Genomic DNA, 10,591 nt, shown 5'->3' with positions numbered 1-10,591 from the left:
GGTAAGCTAAATGATTTGATTTGCAACTGTTTGTGAGAACTCATTTTTTTTCTGGCAAACTAAAAGAAAGTCTTTCTCAAATGACATGAAAAAACTGCCTGAGAGGTTTGTACTTTATGCAGGGTTCCCACAGTCATCAAAGACCTGGAAAAGTCATGGAATATCACAGTAACATTTTCCAGGCCTGGAAAAGTCATGGAAATAGTAAAAATTATTGAAAAGTTTGGAAAAGTCTTGGAATTTTGTTGTGTATATTGAAATTGTTACAACAATCTTCTGTGGATAACATATAATGGCACATTTACTTAGCTACCAACATAAATGGTAATGGTAAATGGACTGCACTTATATAGTGCCTTTTTAGTCTTCTGATCATTCAAATTGCTTATTACACTACAAGTTACATTCGCCAATTTACACACTGGTACCTGACTACCATACAAGGTGCCACCTGCTACTCAGTTTTTAACACATTCAAACACAGATGGAACAGTGATCGGAAGGAATTTGGGGTTGAGTATCTTGCTCAAGGATACTTTGACATGTGGACGGGAGGAGTTGGGTGTTGAACTACCAATCTTCTGATTAGTGGACGACCTGCTCTACCTTCTAAACCACAGCTGCCCCTAAAGCATAACATAACGTAGCTATAATGTGCTGATGTGTGACAACATCTTGTTCACCATCACGTTTCTTCATTTTTCTCCCCGTTCTCTGTCTCTCCCCTCTCTTCTCTGTACGCCAGCTATCTGAAATTATTTTTGAAGAGAGTTTGAATCTAATATGTTTGAAAAAAACATGGGAAAAATATGTGGGAATCCTGTTTATGTTGAGATCATTCTTCATTATGTTTCAACAAACTTTTTTTTTCCTAGACTACGTCTGCAGCCCATAACAACCAGTAAGCAAGATGAAGGTGAAATGGACCATGCTGGGCATGGTCGTCTTCTTCCTGCTCTCTGTGGTCATGATCTGCTGCTTTATATGGCAGTATACAATGCCAAAGCTGAAAACAGGTAAAGTTTATCCAGCCAACACAGATTAACACCATCAGAACACCCACACACAGACTCTTTAAGACATTGGTATGATTTTCCAATCTGGCTTTTGGACCGGGGACTTCCTTAGCCTGCAGCGGGATTACATAAAGCTGGAAATAGTAGCAGCAGGATTAGCAGCCGTGATAAAGCAGACTTTAAGTCCTGCTGGGGGGGGGGGGGCAAAGGTGGAGCAGAGCCGGGCTGAATCTGACAACTGCTGCTAATGTGTTGTATGTGACATAAATCTTATGGCAATCTTTATGGCTCCCAGGCTCAGTGGTCAGGGTGCACTGTCTGACTGATTCCAGTGCTGTGTTGTGCTGTTATGTCATTCATTCATTCATTCATCTTCTAACCGCTTCATCCTCTTGAGGGTCGCGGGGGGGCTGGAGCCTATCGCAGGGCTGACACATAGAGACAAACAACCATTCACGCTCACATTCACACCTACGGACAATTTAGAGTCACCAATTAACCTAGTCCCCAATCTGCATGTCTTTGGACTGTGGGAGGAAGCCGGAGTGCCCGCAGAGAACCCACGCTGACACGGGGAGAACATGCAAACTCCGCACAGAAGGGCTCCCACGCCCGGGATCGAACCGGCAACCCTCTTGCTGTGAGGCGAGAGTGCTAACCACCACACCACCGTGCCGCCCTGCTGTTATGTCAATAAATTACATAATAAGAACACCAGTTTTATAATCTCCTCCCCGTGGGAAAATAAGAGCAGGCTGACATATTCACAGCACTTTATAACACACAGCACGATATGATTGTTTTACAGCTAGTGTGTGCATGCTGGATTTTTGCTTTAGCAGAAAAATGCATTATGCTACCCACTACCACCTCTGCTATGAATTATGTTTTTGGTGCTGTGATGGAAATTTACAGTATGTCTGTATTAATTCAGCACAGATATTCTACAAATTGAAGAATACTGTCCTAATAGATGGATAACTTTATTGTCCACCTCAGTGGAAAAACATTCATAGATGACAGTGTCACTGTCACTATAATCAGGAGGCCATGAAATTGGTAGTGACCAAAACAGGTGCTGACTGGCTCTCTTAAAAATGGTCTCAGAGTTTTCATTAAAAGTTAGGATTTGATTAATAATTGTGGCCAAGTACTTACATTGTTCTACTCCTTCTACAGGCTGGTTATTGAGTATGGCAGGGAGGATATGACTGGTTCAATTTGGTTTTGTTTGTATCATAAGTTATTTTGTTTTGGCCACATTTGTTTACAGTTTACTTGCCTGACATAAGTCCTGAAGAAACTGTCAATGAAACTGTTGTGTACTGTATTAGTAATATTGTACTAATGTATTAGTACAGATAGGTATTAGATACAAGTAACAAGTTTAGAAGAGTTAGATGTGTGTCATCACAGTTAACCAACCATCCAACTACACAGATGTTTTTCTTACTTTAAGGATCCTGCTAGTGGGGCACTGGTAGCTTAGTGGTAGAGCAGGTGCCCCATGTACAAGGCTGTTGCTGCAGCGGCCCGGGTTCGACTCCAGCCTGTGGCCCTTTGCTGCATGTCACTCCCTCTCTCTCTCCCCCTTTCACGCTTGTCTGTCCTATCCATTAAAGGCTAAAAAGCCCCAAAAAATATCTTTAAAAAAAAGGATCCTGCTAGTCATTTTCTGTTACTGAAGGGTCAATAAAAAATAATCTAGTGAAGATACAATTTATTGAAAATGTTAAAATTCCACTCACTCCCATTGTATTGAGGTTGAGACAGAGATTTCAGAACGTGGACATATAAATATATAAAAAATATATATCTGAATATAATTTTAGTGAACCAGGCCTTAAACATGCGTCTGTGTGACAGATGTTTCATGCTCTTGCTAGCTGTGTGTCTGCTTTTTCCTGTCTATTGGAGAAAGCTGATCAAACTCAATTCCAAAAGCTAAATGCTGAACTATTATGTTGTAGTTTCTGCTTGTCGAACACACATGATACAGCATGAACAATAGACAGCACTGGAGTTGTTGGATGGTATATTTTATCACTTCTGACTGAGATAGGTTAGCAGTTTTCCCCTGCTTCCAGTCTTTGTGCTATGCTATCCTAAGCAGGTGCTGGAACTAGTCTATCATACACCATGAGATTGACAACAAACAGCTTTTCACATTCGATTAAAACACATTTGATCAAAATCGCAAAGTCCTTCAACATCAAGTTGAAAAACTTATCCACAGTCCCACCTGAGACCTGCCAAAATTGTTTAAATTTGTTTATTTGTAAATTTAGATATAGAAGAACAGGGAAAAAGTAAAATAAAAACAATTTACATATGCAGGTGAGGTAGAAACCCAGACAGGGCTTTTCTTGGTACGTAACCTAAAAGGAAGAATAAAATCTAGATTTAAAAATACAACATGATACAAAGTAAAATGTCAATAAAGATACTTATCTTCCACACAATCAGCACTAGTGAGGAGAAATAAACAGAACATCAAATAAATCAATCAGGAGGAGCGTTTATTATTAGGGACGAGGACCCTATTGTTCTTGCAGCGTTTTTTATTATTATTAGGGACCGAGCCCTAAGGCAGAGGACTGCTCACAGAGCAGTCCTCGCCTTTTGTTTTTGCAGTCCTCGCCTATTGTTTTTGCTCCGTTTATTATTATTATTATTATTATTATTATTATTATCATTATTATTATTATTATCATTATTATTAGGGGCCGAGCCTAGAGGCAGAGGACTGCTCAAGGAGCAGTCCTCGCCAAAGGCGAGGACCCTCTTGTTTTTGCTGCATGCGTTTATTAGTGACCGGGCCCAACAGCAGTGGACTACTTACAAAGCAGTCCTCGCCAAAGGCGAGGACCCTCCCTATAGTCTTTGCTGCGTTTATTCTTACAGACCAGTCCTCGCCAAAGGCGAGGACACTATTGTTTTTGCTCCGTTTATTCTTTATTATTATTCTTTCTCCCGCCGCCTCTTTGAACTGGAATTTGACCCCCTAAACATGCTCAAAAACTCACCAAAATTGGCACGCACATCAGAACCGGTGAAAAATTTTAGAAAATCATGACATTAACCCCTAAAGTGCCAAAATGGGCTCTCTAGAGCCACCTAGGCACACAAAAATGGCCGCCACGGCCTGTAGGAACGTCGTAGAAACATGAAACCACAAGTGGCGTGTTCGTCTCATGAAGGCCTAAAAATCAGGCACTGACACCCCTGACCTAAATCCAACAGGAAGTGAGATATTTGCCCTTTCAAAGTAAGATTTGCCTTAAAACTGCCTTTCCTAAAAAATCTTCTTCTCATACACCGCTTATCCAATCGGCTTCAAACTTGCACAGATGACAGATCAACTCCTTCTAATCAAAAGTTATTCGTAACTTTTTCATTACTCGCTTAGTTTGGATTTTATGGCCTCCATAAGGTGAGATGTCAGAAAAACGTCCTGACGATCTTCGAAAGCTGTCCCATAGGAAATGAATGGCAGCAGGGGGGAGAAAGAGACCAATCTTAGGGCTTTTTCTAGCATTTACAGCGTCTCCATACTTTGTGCTACAGACTCCATTCCAACTCTCAAATGTTGCCACAGGTCTCATCTATTCACTCGTGTTTTCATCTTCTTCATATCTTTTACCGTTTTTGATCTGTGCCTCTCAAAGTACCATGAGCAAAAGTGGAGAAATTCTCAGTTTACATTGGGTGTGTATTGCACGGAATGCTGCGAGCTAGAGTGGAGAGGGCTCTAAAAATCTGACCACATTTTTGACTGTAGAAATAAAAAACAACACACGTGCGTTCACGAGAAGTGGCTGTCTCTCACAATCACTTTATTTTCTTGATTGCACGGTTTGGGTATGGGAAGGACTTGTTTGAGGAGTTCAAACCCATATTAAACAGCCTTTGCTGATCTGCTCTCATGAGCTGTGTGTGTGCCCCTCAGGTGCAGGCAAGTCATTAATCGCCATGACAACGGCTGCACACACAGACACAGCCACACGGCTCTCTCTGTCTGTGTGTCTCACAATCTTTAAAGGACAGATTACAGCAGCAGAAACTTCATTTGAAACAGCAAATACACATTATTAACCCCTACAGTGCCAAAATGGGCTCTCTAGCGCCACCTAGGTGCACTAAAATGGCCACTGCAGCCCGTAGGAATGTCGTATCAAGATCAAACCAAAACTGGTGTGTTTGACTTACAAATCACGCATTGACACCCATAGACATATATACATAGACGCCGCATCGACTGCCTGAGCGCGTCCTCGCCGGCCGCCATCTTGGATGGGTCTTGCTTCGCCTCCACAGTGCATTCACTTCTATTGAGGAAGGAGCTGTACGCACAAGTAAAATAGAATAACTCGCTGAATTTTCAACTGATTTTCACGCGGTTTGGTTTGTTACAAACGGCACACATGTAGTTATGATACAGGATGCTTTCATACATTAAAAATGCGGGATTTCATGCTTTAATACTTCCTGCAGATAGCAACAGCATGTTATTTAGGTCACAACACAGTGCTTTTATTCACCTCAACCCCAGAGTGGGATGGATGTATATATATATATATATATGTATATATATATATATATAGATAGATAGATAGATAGATAGATATAGATATAGATATAGATATATAGATAGATAGATAGATAGATAGATAGATATACACACATATATATATATATATATACACTGTATAAACACAATATACACAATACAAAACATAGTATAGCATATTAATAAATTTATTAATATATTTTAATAAAGAAAAAGCTCTATTGTTGATTGAGTTTATTTCTCACACACACCCACTCTCTTTTATACCCACAGCCATCAGACTTAATAATTCTTTGTTAAATAGATGATCTTACAGACTTCTTTGAAATTTTCTTTTCAATGATTAGTAAAGTTATTCTTATTACACTGACTGCTGTGATCCCTCAAAAGTAGTAAAAAACATTTTCAGTATTTACATAAACACTGAAATTAATTTTGGTATTGGTATTATAACTATGGAAGTGGGACTGTGGTCAAGATAATTTGAAAAAAGATACAGAAGGATGAGCAGCAGGGGATATTTGCAGCACAGCTGGTGGATATGTGCACAAAGGTGTGCTAGGCAAGGCAAGGCAAGGCAAGTTTATTTGTATAGCACAATTCAACACAAGGTAGTTCAAAGTGCTTTACAGAGACATTAAAAGCAACAAGACACAATTTAAAACAATAAAAACAGTCGATTGAAAAGGGAAATAGAAATTGAGAATGATAGTGATAATAATAAAATACAGTAACATAAAATAAAAACAGGCTCAATACATTGAACCGTCAGGATAAGAAAAGAAGTAAAATAATAAAAGGCATAAATCAGCAGTGTGTAGTTAAAAAGTACGGGCAGTAGAATACAGCAGGTAAGTATTTAATCTAAGAGTACGCTTCAGTAAACAATAGTGTTTTTAGCCCTGATTTAAAGGAGCTGACAGTTTGAGCAAACCTCAGATCTACATATTATGCTATACATAATATGCTACATATATATATATACAGTACAGGCCAAAAGTTTGGACACACCTTCTCATTCAATGCGTTTTCTTTATTTTCATGACTATTTACATTGTAGATTCTCACTGAAGGCATCAAAACTATGAATGAACACATGTGGAGTTATGTACTTAACAAAAAAAGGTGAAATAACTGAAAACACGTTTTATATTCTAGTTTCTTCAAAATAGCCACCCTTTGCTCTGATTACTGCTTTGCACACTCTTGGAATTCTCTCCATGAGCTTCAAGAGGTAGTCACCTGAAATGGTTTTCCAACAGTCTTGAAGGAGTTCCCAGAGGTGTTTAGCACTTGTTGGCCCCTTTGCCTTCACTCTGTGGTCCAGCTCACCCCAAACCATCTCGATTGGGTTCAGGTCCGGTGACTGTGGAGGCCAGGTCATCTGCCGCAGCACTCCATCACTCTCCTTCTTGGTCAAATAGCCCTTACACAGCCTGGAGGTGTGTTTGGGGTCATTGTCCTGTTGAAAAATAAATGATCGTCCAACTAAACGCAAACCTGATGGGATGGCATGTCGCTGCAGGATGCTGTGGTAGCCATGCTGGTTCAGTGTGCCTTCAATTTTGAATAAATCCCCAACAGTGTCACCAGCAAAACACCCCCACACCATCACACCTCCTCCTCCATGCTTCACAGTGGGAACCAGGCATGTGGAATCCATCCGTTCACCTTTTCTGCGTCTCACAAAGACACGGCGGTTGGAACCAAAGATCTCAAATTTGGACTCATCAGACCAAAGCACAGATTTCCACTGGTCTAATGTCCATTCCTTATGTTTCTTGGCCCAAACAAATCTCTTCTGCTTGTTGCCTCTCCTTAGCAGTGGTTTCCTAGCAGCTATTTGACCATGAAGGCCTGATTCGCGCAGTTTCCTCTTAACAGTTGTTCTAGAGATGGGTCTGCTGCTAGAACTCTGTGTGGCATTCATCTGGTCTCTGATCTGAGCTGCTGTTAACTTGCGATTTCTGAGGCTGGTGACTCGGATGAACTTATCCTCAGAAGCAGAGGTGACTCTTGGTCTTCCTTTCCCGGGTCGGTCCTCATGTGTGCCAGTTTCGTTGTAGAGCTTGATGGTTTTTGCGACTCCACTTGGGGACACATTTAAAGTTTTTGCAATTTTCCGGACTGACTGACCTTCATTTCTTAAAGTAATGATGGCCACTCGTTTTTCTTTAGGTAGCTGATTGGTTCTTGCCATAATATGAATTTTAACAGTTGTCCCAATAGGGCTGTCGGCTGTGTATTAACCTGACTTCTGCACAACACAACTGATGGTCCCAACCCCATTGATAAAGCAAGAAATTCCACTAATTAACCCTGATAAGGCACTCCTGTGAAGTGGAAACCATTTCAGGTGACTACCTCTTGAAGCTCATGGAGAGAATTCCAAGAGTGTGCAAAGCAGTAATCAGAGCAAAGGGTGGCTATTTTGAAGAAACTAGAATATAAAACATGTTTTCAGTTATTTCACCTTTTTTTGTTAAGTACATAACTCCACATGTGTTCATTCATAGTTTTGATGCCTTCAGTGAGAATCTACAATGTAAATAGTCATGAAAATAAAGAAAACGCATTGAATGAGAAGGTGTGTCCAAACTTTTGGCCTGTACTGTATATATATATATCCCACTCTGGGGTTGAGGTGAATAAAAGCACTGTGTTGTGATCTAAATAACATGCTGTTGCTATCTGCAGAAAGTATTAAAGCATGAAATCCCGCATTTTTAATGTACGAAAGCATCCTGTGTCATAACTACATGTGTGCCATTTGTAACAAACCAAACCGCGTGAAAATCAGTTGAAAATTCAGCGAGTTATTCTATTTTACTTGCACATACAGCTCCTTCCTCAATAGAAGTGAATGCACTGTGGAGGCGAAGCAAGACCCATCCAAGATGGCAGCCGGCGAGGACGTCGGCTCCAATAGGCAGCGGCAGTCAATGCGGCGTCTATGTATATATGTCTATGTTGACACCCATGACCTGATTCCAACAGGAAGTGAGCTATTTGACCTTTCAAAGTAAGATTTCGCCTCAAACGTGGTCTCAAGAAAACACATCTCCTCCTACACCGTTTATTTTATCAGTTTTAAAGATGCACACATGCCAGCTCAACTGCTACTAAACAGATCTTCTGTATAACTTTATCTCTCTCATCCTGACATTATTTTCATGATTGGACCAACGGTTTGGGAATGGGAAGAACTTGTTCGAGGAGTTAAATCTCCACTAAAACAGGTCTCTCTGTGTTCTGTCTGTCTCTCTCTGCTCTTCTGCCAGGTGCGCTTACTTAATTACCATGGCAACCGCTGTCACACACAAACTCTCAGAAGCATGATGTCTGTGCGTGTGTCTACATCTTACATTCAGACATGACAGGGTACCAGAGTTTATTGAGCAAAATATTCCATTTTCATTTCAACATTTCAAAAGACTGTGGCTTGAAAGTGGTGACAGATAAAGACATACTGTAAATGAGAAAACTATTCATCATGACCCAAAGTTTGTCATGGGAGTAAATTAACTCATCTAATTTGCATTCTGTGACATCACTAGGCGGCGGCCATATTGGATTTCATAAATCTCAGTAAAACATCATTTTGAACATATTCACACAGTAGATTTATTTTATTTTGTTTTGTGCTGTTTTTGTCATCTCATCCTCAAAATAAAGGAAGAGGAATCTGATGGGAATAAATTAACTCATCTAATTTGCATAATGTGACATCACTTGTACATACCTACAGCTACAGAAAGCATTCAAACATCAAACCGTTCAGCTCTGTAAGGATTTTCTGATGTTTGTGGCAATATGTTTGATGTTTCTAAATAATTCACAGTGACGACATATGCTGGGGGCGGAAACGGGCGTGAGTGCGAGGTCCCGCCAAACGCTGCTTGCAGCTTTAATTATTTTTTATTATTATTATTCTTACGAACATTAAATCCTCAATTTCGCCCCTTTCCCAAATTCAAAAACTCACCAAATTTGGCACACGCGTTTGGTCTGGCGAAAAATTTTATAATCTATTGTCGTCCTGAATTTCCACTGCTAGGTGGCGCTATAATCAAGGAAAGTGCGTTTTGGGTCATAACTCCCGTATACTTTGTGGCACATTCAAAACCCTTATATCCACGCATTCAGTGAATTGTGCTGAATCTTGTGATATAGGCCACGCCCATTTCCGCCTCCGTTTTTTTCCCGCAAATTCGCAAAATGTCGCAAACCTACTTTTTCGAACTCTGCACACATCATCTGTGGACTCTTCTGACAAAAAGTTATTAAAAGAATTTTGATATTCCCAAGAATACTGAAGTTATTAAATAGCAGGTTCCTGCAGATTTGGTACAAAACAGGAAGTGTTGCATATCTCCACAATGGTGTGTCCGAATGACACGAAACTCAGTTTACTACTTCCCCATGAGCCCCCGAGGCTCTGTGCAAAATGTCAGGCAATGATCACAAGGTGGCACTCTTTAAATTGAAGTATTTTATATCTCCACATCGGTTGCTTGGATTAACATGAAACTTAGAACAATTATTGTCAATGCCCTCCTGAGGATATCTGAAAAAGGAGTTACCAATCTGACACTAGGTGGAGCTGTGGTGGCAGTCTAACTTAATATATGGCACTGTGCCAACACCATGACACTTATGGAAATGAAATTGATAGGGGTCGTAAAGACTGGCCCCTGTAACTCACACATCAAAAATGACCAGCAGGTGGCACTATTTTCAATGCAAAAGTGTTTTTGGCCCACAACTCCCATGTAACATGTCGCACGTTTTGAAACTTTATATCTCAGTGTTCCCTGAATTCAGCTGAATTGTGTGATGTAAGGCACACCCACTTTTGCATTAAATTTCCATTTACAAAATTGTGAACAATGAAAAACCTACTTTTTCAAACTTTTTTTCCTCCCATGCAATTTGACCAATTTGCACCAAACTTTGCATGAAGCATCTGTGGACCCTCCTGATAAAAAGTTATTAAAAAAATTTT

This window comes from Epinephelus fuscoguttatus, linkage group LG7 (genome assembly GCF_011397635.1).
Source record: "Epinephelus fuscoguttatus linkage group LG7, E.fuscoguttatus.final_Chr_v1".
Lineage (NCBI taxonomy): Eukaryota > Metazoa > Chordata > Actinopteri > Perciformes > Serranidae > Epinephelus > Epinephelus fuscoguttatus.
This window is presented reverse-complemented; position numbering follows the sequence as displayed.